This window comes from Ochlerotatus camptorhynchus, unplaced genomic scaffold, assembly GCF_037179485.1.
Source record: "Ochlerotatus camptorhynchus isolate MF236.1 unplaced genomic scaffold, CSIRO-AGI_Acam_v1.1 ptg000304l, whole genome shotgun sequence".
Taxonomy (NCBI): domain Eukaryota; kingdom Metazoa; phylum Arthropoda; class Insecta; order Diptera; family Culicidae; genus Ochlerotatus; species Ochlerotatus camptorhynchus.
In genome coordinates, this window is record NW_027040792.1 from 546,945 (window position 1) to 561,521 (window position 14,577).

Genomic DNA, 14,577 nt, shown 5'->3' on the forward strand with positions numbered 1-14,577 from the left:
CTACTAGCCGAAGGGCCGCTAGGGCTTTTGGGTAACCGACCGACTGGGCGCGTTGCATCTCCCTTTCTTGTTGGTGGTTCTTGATCGCCGGCTGACATGACAGATGCGGCTTGTGGTAGCGATTGGGAAATGTGTGTATTTAATGTATGTCTTCTGCGCATGAGGAATTAATTTGCATGTGAAATTTGCTTTTCACAAACCAAACGGCATGTGCTTCGTTGTGGATGGCTTTTAAGGGATGCACGGATTATTGGTCAATATTAACCAGCTGAATAAGAAGGGGTAGGATGTATTCATCTTGAATCGTTTCATCTTCATAACATTTTGATCGAAATCAATGGTTACTGTTGTTATTATTCTTTATTAGAAAGACTTTCACTGCCTGTAATTCCGGTGTGATTTGAGATTTGGGCGTAATTGCTTTTGCAAAAAAAACACGTCAATTACTGATTTCTCTTGAATAAAAGCTCAATATCACAAACAAACTATACCAAATGATAGAGGAATCATTCCTCTACCTCATAGTGTTATCACTTTTCGAGATTGAGCTCAAATCTCAAATCACTCCGGAATTACATATCAGTCCCATATGGAAAAAGTAGGCATTGAAAAAATTAACAGTCGAAGTGAAATGCCCAAAAATCTTAGTAAATTAATTGATAATATTTTCAAGTCAAAATCAGTTGCAATGAAGCTAGCGTGTTTTTTTATATCAGCGAAAAATATGGCAATTCAAAAGCAGAACTGTAACTTGACCTCTGGACGATTGAATTTCAGGATGGGACTGATATGCGATTACTTTGCTTGAAGGAACAAACAGTTATCAGATTTTTCATGATTAAGGTCGATAGTTTTATTACATAATATGAAAGTAGATGCCAATGATAGTGGATAGCATTATTATCTAAAAATTCAATATGGGACTGATATATAGTCGTGTGCCGGCTCGTCTCTTGAAAAGAAGGAAGAGAAGCATCGTACTCAGCTGGCACTCAAGAGCTGAAAATAAACTTAAATAATTTAGATCAACGGATCCAGCCTGGACGAAGGCTTCTTCTTCTTATTCTTCGTATTTCAAGTTTATTGCATATCGCATATTAGCTCCCATCTTAGTGTTCTAGATGCACTTGCTCACCCTAGTCGAACACTTGTCACTGAACAACTGAGGTTACTTGTTCGTAACTTATTCCAGTCACAATCAAGTTGCAGCAACTTATTTCGATGGATGTGTGCTGCTTGGGGCAGTTATTAATTGAGAGCTTTCGATGACGGTATCATTTTTACATTAGTATACTTGTGTGTAGACCGGACCGGGAATCGAACCCAACTTTTGTAGCTGCGTCTTTACCGACTGAGCTAAGGAAGGCCCCGAAGAACAAAGGCTGAAAGAAGTGAATCATTATAATGTAAATCTTAAAGATTTTCCATCACCAAAGGGCTGAAAATTAATTTAAATCAATAAAGCCAGCCTGAACGAAAGGCGGGTGGCCGGGAAACTGGGAAAGCCTGAAAAGCTGGGAAATAATCGGAATTTTTTTTTTCTATTTTTTGCATGTTGGCAAAAGGCTTATTTGAACTTCACGAACTCATAAAGGCTCTAAGGACAATGTTAAAGACCCCATTGAGCCTGTAGATGTTCAATATCTGAGCTCCAGAATAGTTTGAAGAGCATTAAATATCTCATATAAACCATTCGATGTTGTGCATGTTGACAGAAGGCTAACTTAATCTTCCCGAACTCATAAGGACTTTCGGGACTTTTTTTCAAGAATTAATTGATCCCGTAGATCTTTAAGATCTGAACTCCAGATTGCTTTGGAGAGCAACAAGTATCTTATTGATATTATTTCATGACGGGTATGTTGTCAAAAGGCTGCCTCGAACTTCTTGGATTTATATGGATTTTCAGGACATTGATCAAGCCTATATAACTCCAAGATCTTAACTCCAGAATGGTTTGGAGAGCATTGAATATCTTATTGCAACCATTCTAGCTTTTTAGGACACATAGAGTCAATAGGACTTCAAGATCTTAGTTCCAGGGCATTTTGGAGAACCTAGAAGACTTAGAGAAAATAAAAAAAATATGTTTAAGGGAAATATGTTCTATGGTTTTTATCAATTTACAAATGCCCATGGTTTTAAAGACTCCAAAAGTTTGTATTGTTCAAGAGTTATCTTTTAAAAATAAATTATAAATGTTTAAGGTATAGTTTTTGAGATATTTCAGTTTTTAACGCTTTTTTGACGTAGACTACGTCTTACGGGAAGGTACTGGGGGTAAATCGAAAATCTAAAATTGCGACCGTCACGAAAAGATTTAATATTTTGAACGCTATAAGCTTTGTCATTTATAGATGAAATTAAAATCCGAATACACCAATCGATAGGAAATACCTTTCGTAAGCTGTTGCAATGAACTTTTTTTTTCAATTTTTCATAAAAACTGTTTTAAAAATCGGCAAATAAAAAGTGATAATTTTATCACTGTTTTCATAAAATAAACGTTTTCCCCAAACCCCAAACCCAAAACCTCATAATCAAGTATAGTTTGGTTACACATCGTGCTGCTTGAATCAGAAAAGTTATAAAACAGCGCTGCTAATGTTTTGCACCTCGAATTTTGCGCGTCGTTCCCGTCGAGATCATTGGCTGCTGGTAGCGGCGTCGCCTCGATGGCGCAAGCGCTCCTTGCCTGAATGATAACTACAAATCTCAATTACTTTTCGGAAGGACATATCAGCTTTTGTAAACAACGCATTTTATCGTTGATTTGGCATAACTAATAGCTCGCCCCACATACTAACACCATAGAGGTAACTCTAAGACCACTGGGTCCCGAAGAAAATCATTATTATTTTTGGCTCACTCAGTACCAGAACAACGGTCCCAAGCAGTCCCAAGCTATTTCACTCACCCCTGCATGTTCTGCATGAATCCACACACCCCTGATGTTATCTGTCAAACTTTCATAGCGAATCAAAACAAACATAGTGTAGTAATAGAATTTCAACTAGAATAGGGTACGTTAATCGTTTGCTTGGGACCAATAGGCTACTAAAGTGGTGAGCCAATTTAAAATCGTTAGTTTCGTATTGATTGTTGCTAACACCGCTAATAGGTTGGGAAAATTTTCCCCTATCTGATGGTAGTACCATAGAGGTAACTTTAAGACCAGAAGGTCCCGAAGAAGCGTGCTCAACTTTTTGGCTCAGCTCTGGTACTATCTTCGGTCCCAAGCTAATCGATTCACCCCTCGAAACATAAGAAAATTCACTAACCCCTCATGCTTTCTTTCAAACTTTCATAGCGAATCAAAACAAACATTTTGTAGTACTAGAATTTCGACTAGAATGGGGTCCGTTAATCGATTTGCTTGGGACCAATAGACTAGTCAAGTAGTGAGCCAATTTAAAATCGATAGTTTCGTATTGATTGTTGGTAGTACTAGCATGCGTGGGCGAGCTACCAGTTACGCCAAATCGACGATCAAATGCGTTGTTTACAAAAGCTGAAACGTTCCTTCGAAACAGTAATCGAGAAATACTTCTTGGGGTGTGTACCAATTTCCGAGTTAAATTTAACTCGTGGTTAAATGTGACATTTCGTAAGTTATTATCAATGTTCGAAAATGCCGGAAATTGATCAGTTTTCATACAGAACTCAGCCACGGTTACCAAAATTTAACTTCTAGTCGGTCCGAAATAACCACCCTCGTATAGCAGGGTTATTCGATAACTCATCTGTCACTTTTAACCACGAGTTAAATTCAACTCACCCATTGCGACACAGCCTTGGAAGTAAAATTAGGGCGGTCCATAAATTACGTAAATTTTTGACCAATTAACCCCCCTTCCCTCTCGGAGCGTGTTTTGCAATACACCTAATACATGGCCGGTCCCAACTTCTGAAACCTCTCTGCTCCCTCAACTACTACGTTATTTATGAAAGTTCCCTAATCATTGGACAACACTGAAAGACAGCAGCACACACCACACAAAATGGATTGGACATTTATGCGAAATTTCGGTATTGATAGTCAATATTTCGCGATCAGAACATTTTAGCTTGAAATCCCTCCATTTAATTCTCGGTACATCTTTAATCTATTGATTGAATTAAAAAAAAATCTTAATATCGTTTTTTTTAAAGATTTCGTGCGTTTTGTGAACGCACATTCATTATTTTGCATAAGAAAACGGGAACGGGGTGTTTCTATGGTGATAAAAAGGATAAATGTTATAAATTATCAGGTACCTCTATTTATGCTTTTAGATCAGCTATGAAAGTCCCTCCTACTTGGAAAATTATGCTATAGAACTGTTTATACAACCCCAGTTTGTTTGCATAATTCTTCAAGTAGGAGGGACTTGCAATGCTTATCTCTTAGGATAAATAGATATACCGTCTAGTTTTTTTCAGTGCTAGGTTCTGAAATTCGAAAGTGAGCGTTCAAAAGGGCCTACTTGTAGTGTTCGATTCTCTTCATCGATTTTCTGTTTACAGCTCAGCGAAACAATTCAAGCTGAACATTGCATTAGGTCCTAAGTAACACTGACTAGATTCTCTTCGTCGACTTTCTCCTTGAATCCACTCGGCCCAGGTATTTTCAGCACACATATCGATAAAAGAAGTTTTTATCTAGCATCTAATACGACAAACACAACAAGAAACGATCCTGTGCTCAAGTTATTAAGGCTGTGTTCCATTTGGTGATTTTTTACCTAAATTTGACAGATGGAAAACTTCCAAATAAACCTGCTATTCCAGCAGACCTATTTCTGACAAAAAAGGAATCAATTTGACAGACGCTTTCTCGAAAATCGGCCGATGTACAACAGAGGGATTTTCGGACAACTTAATTTATTTTCGAAGTGTCAAATCTAAGTGAAAATTTTCAAAATGGAACACAGCCTAAGTAAAGGGTGATACGGTCAAAATTTGGTCAATATCAACTTGACGTATTTCTTTCAATTTTGCATTTAAAAAACCTGAACACCCCTCATTTTGAAGGTGTGTGTGTGTAGAATGTTGCTCCTATTTTGATTTTGGAATTCACTCTTCAGTTGTCAAAATGCCGTCCAAGCAAGAAGAGCAGCGTATCAAAATTTTGCTCGCGCATCGCGAAAATCCGAGCTACTCGCACGCAAAGTTGGCAAAATCGCTAAAAGTTGCCAAATCAACCGTTACAAATGTAATTAAAGTGTTTGGGGAACGTTTGTCGACAGCCAGGAAGTCTGGATCGGGGGGAAATCGAAAACCGGAAGCCGCTGAGACGACAAAGAGAGTTGCCGGTAGTTTCAAGCGAAACCCTAACCTCTCTCTCCGAGATGCCGCAAATAAGCTGGGTGTATCGTCTACAACCGTGCATCGAGCCAAAAAAACGAGCCGGACTATCGACTTACAAGAAGGTAGTGACTCCAAATCGCGATGATAAACAAAATACGACGGCCAAAGCGCGATCCCGGAGGCTGTACACGACGATGCTGACGAAGTTTGACTGCGTGGTAATGGACGATGAAACCTACGTCAAAGCCGACTACAAGCAGCTTCCGGGACAGGAGTTTTATACGGCAAAAGGAAGGGGAAAGGTAGCAGATGTTTTCAAGCACATGAAACTGTCAAAGTTCGCAAAGAAATATCTGGTTTGGCAAGCCATCTGTACCTGTGGCTTGAAAAGCAGCATTTTCATAGCTTCCGGGACTGTCAACCAAGAAATTTACGTGAAAGAGTGTTTGAATAAACGTCTGCTGCCTTTCCTGAAGAAACACGGTTGTTCCGTACTGTTTTGGCCGGATTTGGCATCTTGCCATTACGGTAAAAAGGCCATGGAGTGGTACGCCGCCAACAACGTGCAGGTGGTTCCCAAGGACAAGAACCCTCCCAACACGCCAGAGCTCCGCCCAATTGAGAAATACTGGGCTATTGTCAAGCGGAACCTAAAGAAGACCAAAAAAACTGCTAAGGGCGAGCAGCAGTTCAAGGCAAACTGGCTTTCTGCGGCGAAGAAGGTGGACAAGGTGGCTGTACAAAATCTGATGGCAGGGGTCAAGCGTAAGGCCCGGCAATTCGGATTTGGAAAAGCGGAAGCCTAACTGAATATTTTTCCTGAATTTTATACTAATTGAACTTGAAAAAGAAATTTAATTTGATTTTTTAAATAAACGATTTCACCGATTTACACGCGTTTTCCCTTGACCAAATTTTGAGCGTATCACCCTTTATTTTTTTAAATTTGTTCAACCGGTAGATAAAAGATGTACCGAGAACTTATTGGAAGGATTCATGGCTAATTGATATCATCTCGATCAACTATTAAATGTTGCATAACATTGATGCAAAATTGTGTGTGCATTTATTTTGAGCGTTTTGAAGTTGAATCGCTGAGGATCAATCTCATTACCATAGAAAAATTTCACAAAACTTATAACAAAGAAACTGGAACTTCACGTTTGTTGCAGTCCAGTACACAAGAAGTTTCAATTTCATGAGTGATGTCACAACCGTCCAAGATTTATGTCCTAGAAATCTTGAAGTGATAGGGAATATCAGCCATCATGACGGTCATTGTTGGACGCTTCAATGAATCACCTGAAGAAAGCCTTACTCATATCTGATTGTAATTTAGGAACCAAATGAAATAGAATATGTATTCGCATTTTTATGTGGTCCTGAATTTAACCAAGTTTTACTAAGTAGGAAATCCAAAATATGTACATAGGACCGAAATCATAGGTTACTTCTACTGTATTTTAAATCAATATTTAGAAAAAATGCACGAGAATTTCACTACACAGCTTAACGTAGTCTACGCCAACCCTTGCGGTCGTGTCTTGTACACAACCCCACCAATTTTTTTTAAATTTTTACTCAAAATTACTGTGGAGGCGAACCAGCCTCAGGCTGAAAACCTCCTTAATAAAGATAAATCAATCAATCAATCAAAATTACTAAAAAAAAAACCGTGTATATGTTTCCCATAATATTTTTACTTCTTCTTTGTCTTAACATCTTTGTCTCAGACGTCATTTCAATCACATTAAATACGCCATTTTGAAAAAAAATACAAGATAAAAAATGGCCGATTTTTTGCAAAAATGTGAATTTTGCCAAAAACATAATTATGCAAAGATTCATGCATGGTCGAGTTTTAAATTTCTGTTTTTTGTCCTATTTGGCTATTTGGCCTGGAATCGGCCCCTAGTATTAATTGACACCAAAATGAGGGTGGATCTGAAAGGAACAACTTTGAATAAGAATTTTGTTTTTCCTAAAGTTTAAAATTCTGGCTCTTAATACATCTTTCCTGCTAAATTCACATTTTGGATTACTGTTCATTGGCAATCCATGAAAATGACGCCCCTTTACTATTTGATTTAATCAAGCGCCAGGAGGTATTTTTTTTTTATTCTACACGTTTCTTAAAATTTGGGAATCTTAAAGTTAAATAAATTAAAAAAAAAAACTAGGATCTGAACTAACTTATTACTTACTGCCTTATTACCCAGTCAACCTTAAAACGTTCCATCAATGCCAGTGGGATAATCCTCCCGCTGCTCCTGAATTCGAAACGAAAAAAACATCTCCTCAACGCCTAATTTCTGTGTACTATCAGAATGTTAGAGGCATGCGAACCAAAATTACGCAGTTACGTTTGCTTCTTTCCAGCTGCGACTACGATGTGCTCGTCTTCACAGAAACTAGGCTTTGAGCCGATATTGATAGTGCTGAAATTTCATCCGACTATACATTTTACCGTTGTGATCGTAGTGCGTTGACTAGTCAGCATTCTCGCGGAGGAGGAGTATTAATTGCGGTCAAAGATCATCTCAACTGTGAGGCTATTCCACTGTTGAATTGTGACCACCTTAAGCAAGTCACCGTCCGTGTACGATTGGATTCTCGGTATCTTTATTTTGTCGCTGTTTACCTTGCACTGCTTCCACCAAACTCATGTGCCGACCTGTACTCTGCACACGCTAACGCTGTACAGCATATTGCAAACTGCACTTCTGCCGCTGACATAATTGTATCTCTGGGTGACTTCAACCTCCCCAATTTGCGTTGGCAATTGAACGAGGATGTAAATGATTTCATTCCCTTGAACGCTTCTTCCGAGCATGAACCAACAGGCACTCACTGAAACTATGTTTGCTACTGGTTTGCAGCAAGTTAACCGATATGTAAATGCGAACGGAAGGCTTCTCGACCTTGTATTCGTCAGTCTTCCAGAGCGACTAGACCTCATTGAACCCACCACGCCTCTGTTGCCCGTAGACAATCACCACGTGCCTTTTGTTTTGCTGTTCGATGAGAGTATCGACGATTTAGTATTTAGTACAGAACGAGTCGGACGATAATCTTTACTACGATTTCCGCTCGTGTGATTTTGGTCAGTTGAAAACGGCTCTAGCTGCCATTGACTGGGATTCCTTACCGCTAACCGGGCCATTGGATAGAACATTATCAGCATTCTATGACAAGCTTTATGCAGTGCTCAACGACTATGTTCCTCTGAAAAGACGATCGTTCAATTCAGTTTTCAGCAAGCCATGGTGGACCTCCGAACTACGGCATCTTCGTAACATCCTAAGGAAAGCACGTCACCGTTTCTTCCTTTCGAAGTCTGAGAGCGACCGTAATTACCTTCGCGAAGTAGAGCTGCAGTACAAAACAATTATATTATCTACGTACGATAACTACTTACTCAGGATGAGCATGAGCATGATTGACCGCCCACGGTTGCTACTCTATTATTGCCAGACCAGCTGTAATTACACAGAGAACCAATAGACGATGCTTGGGACTAGCAATCATCCTCAATGTGTAAAAACTGGTGATCTCGAATTAGGCAATACCAGCGCCAGCCGCGCCTGAACGCAGGTCAAGAAAGGAATGGGTAGGAATGTGTTGACGTGACACTCGCTTTGATGGAAGCCGAGGAGTCCTCTGCACTTCCACGAGGAATCACAGGGATGTTGGGTAAGAGGGTTGGGTTTGCAGCAGGGTTCGTTTTGGTAAACGATAAGCTGAATTGGTGTCCTAACGATCGTATAACGCGAAGGGGCTTGGGATTGAACCCACGGTCTTCTGCTCAGTAAGCAAAAACGGTTACTCTAAGCCCACCGAGCCTCTCATATCACATTATAGCGTTACTCAAGTTTTTATAACTATTCAAACCCGGCACCGACGACAACGAAAAGTTTTACAATATACACGATAAACAAGCGATATTTTAATATTTTTAATATGAAAGGATCTGGGGCGGCGTTTTTCTCCTCAGTAAGCAAGCCACTGCAACCGACGATCTTTGAAATCCTAAAACTAAAAGAGTACTTAGGCCTTCATTAAGATCCACTTTCACGCGACGTTCAATGTTTCGATTTTCTCTTTACGCATGGTTCAGACAATCATAACAAGCTATGACCGACGTGACGATTGTTTAAGACCTAGTTAAACAAGCTATTCCAATGCAATTACGTTCTCGAATTTCATTTGGAATGTAATGAACAAATACGCGATAATTCATATTTTCAGCGGTTGATGTTGAATTTAAATATACTAACGGTACTGCCTACGACTACGACGGCGATTACGACAGTGAGGACGACGGCGCCTACGACAAGGACAACAGAGAATTTGTAACTTACCATTTGTCTAGGATAAACACCTTTGCCCGGCACCTCCACTGGTTATTCATGTCCGCTATCTGTCACTGTTTGCAAAATATCTAATAGCAATTACCTTTGTTGTAATACTTCCTATATTGCCATGGTGATCTGGGAGGAGGTTCGCATCTAGTGCTTTCCCCAGGAACCGTTCAAGGCCACCAGCTACCGCCCATCCAGTCTTGGGCGTATCCAGCGAGACATCCTTCAGCTTACTCGATAACTATAGGATCCAGCGTAAAACAAAACCCATCGTGCTTCTGGGATTTCATGAAAAAGCGGCAAGCATCTTCTCGCATCCCATGCAACGTTACCTTCAATGATGCCCAGGCTAATACAAATGTGGATGCTGCAAACCTTTTCGCCATGTTCTTCGAGAGCGTTTTTAGTAAAGTGTCACCTGTACCAAGGCGCGATTGTTTTGCTCACGTTTCTTCGAACAACATCAACCTACTCGTTATTCAGTTTACCGCAAATGAAGTAGTAGAAGTCGTCATCGATGAGCTTGACATCAAAAAAGAACCTGGGACGGACGGAATACCACCCCTGTTGCTGAAAAACTGTTCAAGAGAACTAGCGAACCCAATTGCTCGCTTATTCAACCGATCACTTCACGAAAGAACCTTTCCGACAGCTTGGAAAGCTGCTTGCATCGTTCCTATTCACAAATCTGGCAACTGTAATCAGGTGACAAATTATCGCGGCGTATCTATACTTTGCTGTCTCAGCAAAGTGTTTGAAAGACTGGTGCACAACGTTCTATACAACGTAGCGTCTCCCATCATCTTTGATGGTCAGCATGGCGTTATGAAGCATCGTTCTACAACAACGAACCTCATGTCATGTGTTACGTCACCGCGCTGTCCCGCGAAGTAGAAGAGAGGCGGCAAGTTGACGCGGAGTATGTTGACTTTGCGAAAGCCTTCGACACTGTACCGCACATTCTAGCCGTGGAAAAACTGAAGCACATAGGTTTTCCAGATTGGATTAGAGAGTGGATATATTCGTACTTGTGCGATCGTACTGCATATGTTGCGGTCAACTCGACTCGATCCCGCATTTTCAAAATCACGTCTGGTGTACCCCAAGGAAGCGTTCTGGGACCATTGATTTATAATTTTTATAAATGACCTGTGTCTGCTGCTTTCCTCGTTTAGGCTTTCATTCGCTGATGACCTAAAAATGTATCGTGTCATAGCTTCTCTTCCGGATTGTATTGCCCTACAAGAAGATATTGATACTATACTGCACACTTAGAAAAATTAATGTAAATTTAGGTGGTCTGAGACTGACATATACGAGCGTCAATTTCGACATAAAATTGAGTCATAATAGACACACAATTCAGCTCAATCAAACGTACTTTCGAACTTTTCAGTCTTTGAGCAGTTAATATTACATGACATGTTTGTTTACGTCTCATCCTTTATGTCAAAGATGGATTCCGTCACGTGTAAGATTAGGTATTTCTAAGTGTGTGGGTGGCGATAACGGCATGCGGGTCAATAACATGAAGTGCAAAGTTATTACCTTCGGTCGCTGCAATACTCCCATTCTTCATCAATACAGAATGGAAACTGCATCATTGGAACGTGTGTCGTCTATCTGTGACCTTGGCGTTACCATTGATTCGAGACTCAGATTCAACGAACACGTGAGCATTACCACTGCCAAAGCTTTTTCTGTGCTGGGATTCATCCGTCGCCACACTTCAGAGTTCACCGACATCCATGCTTTAAAAACTCTCTATTGCTCATTGGTTCGTAGAGGTTCGTAGCATTCAGGAGTACGCTGCTCCGATTTGGTCCCCTTATTAGCTCATGTTCTCACGATTGAACGGGCGCAGAAAAGGTTCTTACGGTTTGCACTGAGACAACTTCCTTGGAACGATCCGACCAATCTTCCTCCTTATTCTGACCGATGCAAGCTCATAGGATTGGAACCGCTATCTGTCAGACGGGTAGCGATGCAGCGGCTATTTTTTTTCGATGTCATTGGAGGATCTATCGATTGCCCTGAACTTCTCGCACAGATCCCGCTCAACATTCTTCCTCGACGGAGCTCAGCTGTAGTAGCAGTCCCATACCACAGAGCAAACTACGGCTACAACAACCCTTTTGATTCGTGTCTTCGCTTATTCGATTTTAACTTGACTAAAAACGTTTTTAGACATAGGATTAGTAGTAATTTCTAGTTTATAAGTAAAATAGTTCAGTCTGTACGACTAGTCGAAGACGGTGATAAATAAATAAATACATTACTTTTGTTGTAATTCTTCGCTTCGTCACATGAGCTCTTTGAGAATCTTCTCTTTCCCTTTGAATCATTTCGCAATTTACTCAAAGTACCAGTCAAAATTTCTCCAGAATAATCTAAGGATTATTTCATAAATGCTGTAGCTTTATGGTTTCACGTCATAAAACTTTTGAAATTTGCTCAAAAATTCCCCCTTAAATCTTTAATTATGTCCTCCAGAGAACTCGCTTAAATTTTTCTTTCTTATGCCTTCAATATTTGCTAGGAATCCGCCTTAAAATTCTGTTCAGGGCTATATTTGAGTTGTTCTCAGAATGCCACTTGAATTCAGTAAGAAATCTCTTCGGCATTCTTTAAGTAATCTTGCACAAGTCGCTTGGCATCCTCCTCAAAACTTCCTAGGAAAGTTCTCGGAACTTCATTTACATTCTCCTCAAAAATCCCTGGGAACGTTCCCAACAGTTCTTAAATAGTCTCCTTATATTTTTTTGGGATTCCGTTCAACCTTGTGAACCTTAGTTTGAATTCAAAATCACAAACAGCAGCTCCCACAAAGCAAACAGTAATGAAATTGCTACTCTTGTTTGTTGTAGCGCCTAGAGCAGCAATTTCATATTTGTATGTTTTACGGGAACTGACATTTGTGCTCTTGAAGCTTCATGCTAAGGCTAGGAAACTTTGGCGTCATTATTTGTCATGGTCAATAATTCACATTTGAGCTAAAATTATGCCATTTTGTGTTTTGGTGGTGTTGATTCTGTCGTTTTTTTTAAAGTGGAAAATTTAGTAGTGTTTTTTTCCGTCAACGACGGTTGGAAGAGGATGAAGGAGTGAAGGAAGGGTTTGGTGCTTGTGAAGGGTTCGTGAAGTCCGGTTTCGAAGTTGTAGAATAACAGTGGAAGCGAGAGAAAGGCTATACTGTTGGGACGAGGGAATTTAGAAGATGAAGGATGGCTTCAGAAGTCAGGAGTTCAGAAGGGAAGAAAAAAGTAAAGATCATGATAGTAGTGGAAGTTTGGTATTTGGAATCGATATTGTGAATGGAAAAAGTTTATAGAATTCAGAAAGAGGAGTGGTTACAGTGGGCAGTCAGCATAACACTACATTATGACATTCAATGGATCCGTCTCAAAATTTTGTAAAATCCATCCATTTAGTAAACATTAAATTTATTCCAGTATGTAACATAAAACGCATTCATAAATGTAACAATATTCAAAAACTGAATACAACAGGGCATCGTTTGATGGCTGTTGCCACCGGTATTATGAGTTTCCTAGGTACACGGTTCAAGCTTCAGTTGGCTGCGGTGGTTCTTCTTTTCATTCTATCCCTGTATAGATAGTGCGGATAAAGGCGTCTATGTGATGTTTCACTGTACCTGTTGTGGATATTAGTACATCCCTTTCCTTAAACTTGTTGAGGACACCCTGTCCTGCCTCAAAAGTTATCCTTTATAAAGTACTGATCATCACAACATAAAGCGCACTATTGCGAAGCATTAGATTTTATCAAATTATTCGCAGTTATATTTGTCCAACTCTCCCAGCTGAGCGAGGACATACACACATATGCATGAGGTATTTTTGAATAGGCTTTTAAGAAAACCCTGAAATGAATTCAAAATAAAATTCAAAGAACACTCATAAAAATTCCTGAAGAGCAGAACTCCTGTGTACTTCAAAGATAAATTCCAAGGGCATTCTGAGGATAATTTCATGAAGTTTGTGGGAGAAAACGCATCCGGAGTACAAGTCCTTGCAAATGTTTTGTAGAATACTTAGCGGATGCTAAAAAGAGGATTACAATTAAATTTGAGAATAACTCCAGGAGATCTTCGAAGGAAATCGGATTAAGGGTGGTCAGTGAATTTTTATTTTAAAATTCCCGGGTTTTTTGCTGATTTTCCCTGTTCAAATCTAAAAACCTTCCCGGTTGTTAATATTTAGTTTTAAAAAAACGAATTTGTTGAAATTATTGCAATATCACGATGTTTTCGAGGAACTTACATATTATTAATTAAAGTAAACTTAAACATTAACAACAAATTAAAACACAACATAGAAGTAAAGTAACCAGATCTAAGAGATTGTTGATTTTTCCCGGTTACTTTTCAAATTCCCGGTTATTTTCCGGTTTTCGTGGCTCCCGCAATTACCTTGGAATCATAACTAAATTATAAATAGACTTCTATCAGTCTCACTGAAGTACTCAAGATTTTTCTGAATTTCATGGAACTGCCCTTAAATTATAGACACTAATTCATAACATTTCTGAATTTTCTTCTCTAGAGGAGCTCTCTACTACTCTGGAATTCTTAGCATTTTTATGAGAACTCGCAATTTTACTGAAGTAAATTGAATTGCCTTGAAGTTTCCACAATAAATAAATAAATAAATGAATAAATAAATTATTGGTGCTTACTTAAACCTCTCCCATTAACTTTGCTACACACTTAATCTAGCTCGGTAATCTCAGCAAATAGTTATTTGTTTGCTGAGTCTCGGCAATTGTTTTACTGAATCTCAGCAAAATAAATTGCAGAACTACTCGGCTGTTGGAATCTCGGCAAAAAAATTTAAGTGTGTAAATTTACAAAATTTTCTAAATTTCCATAATATAACACCCTTAAAATACTTTCACATTTACCGCA

At 39.4% G+C, this 14,577-nt stretch overlaps 1 protein-coding gene across 1 annotated transcript in view; it reads left to right on the forward strand.

Annotated features, from left to right (window-relative positions):
• chas (chascon) overlaps positions 1 to 14,577 on the forward strand; it is a 349,928-nt gene that overhangs the window by 57,697 nt on the left and 277,654 nt on the right. The window lies entirely within an intron of this gene.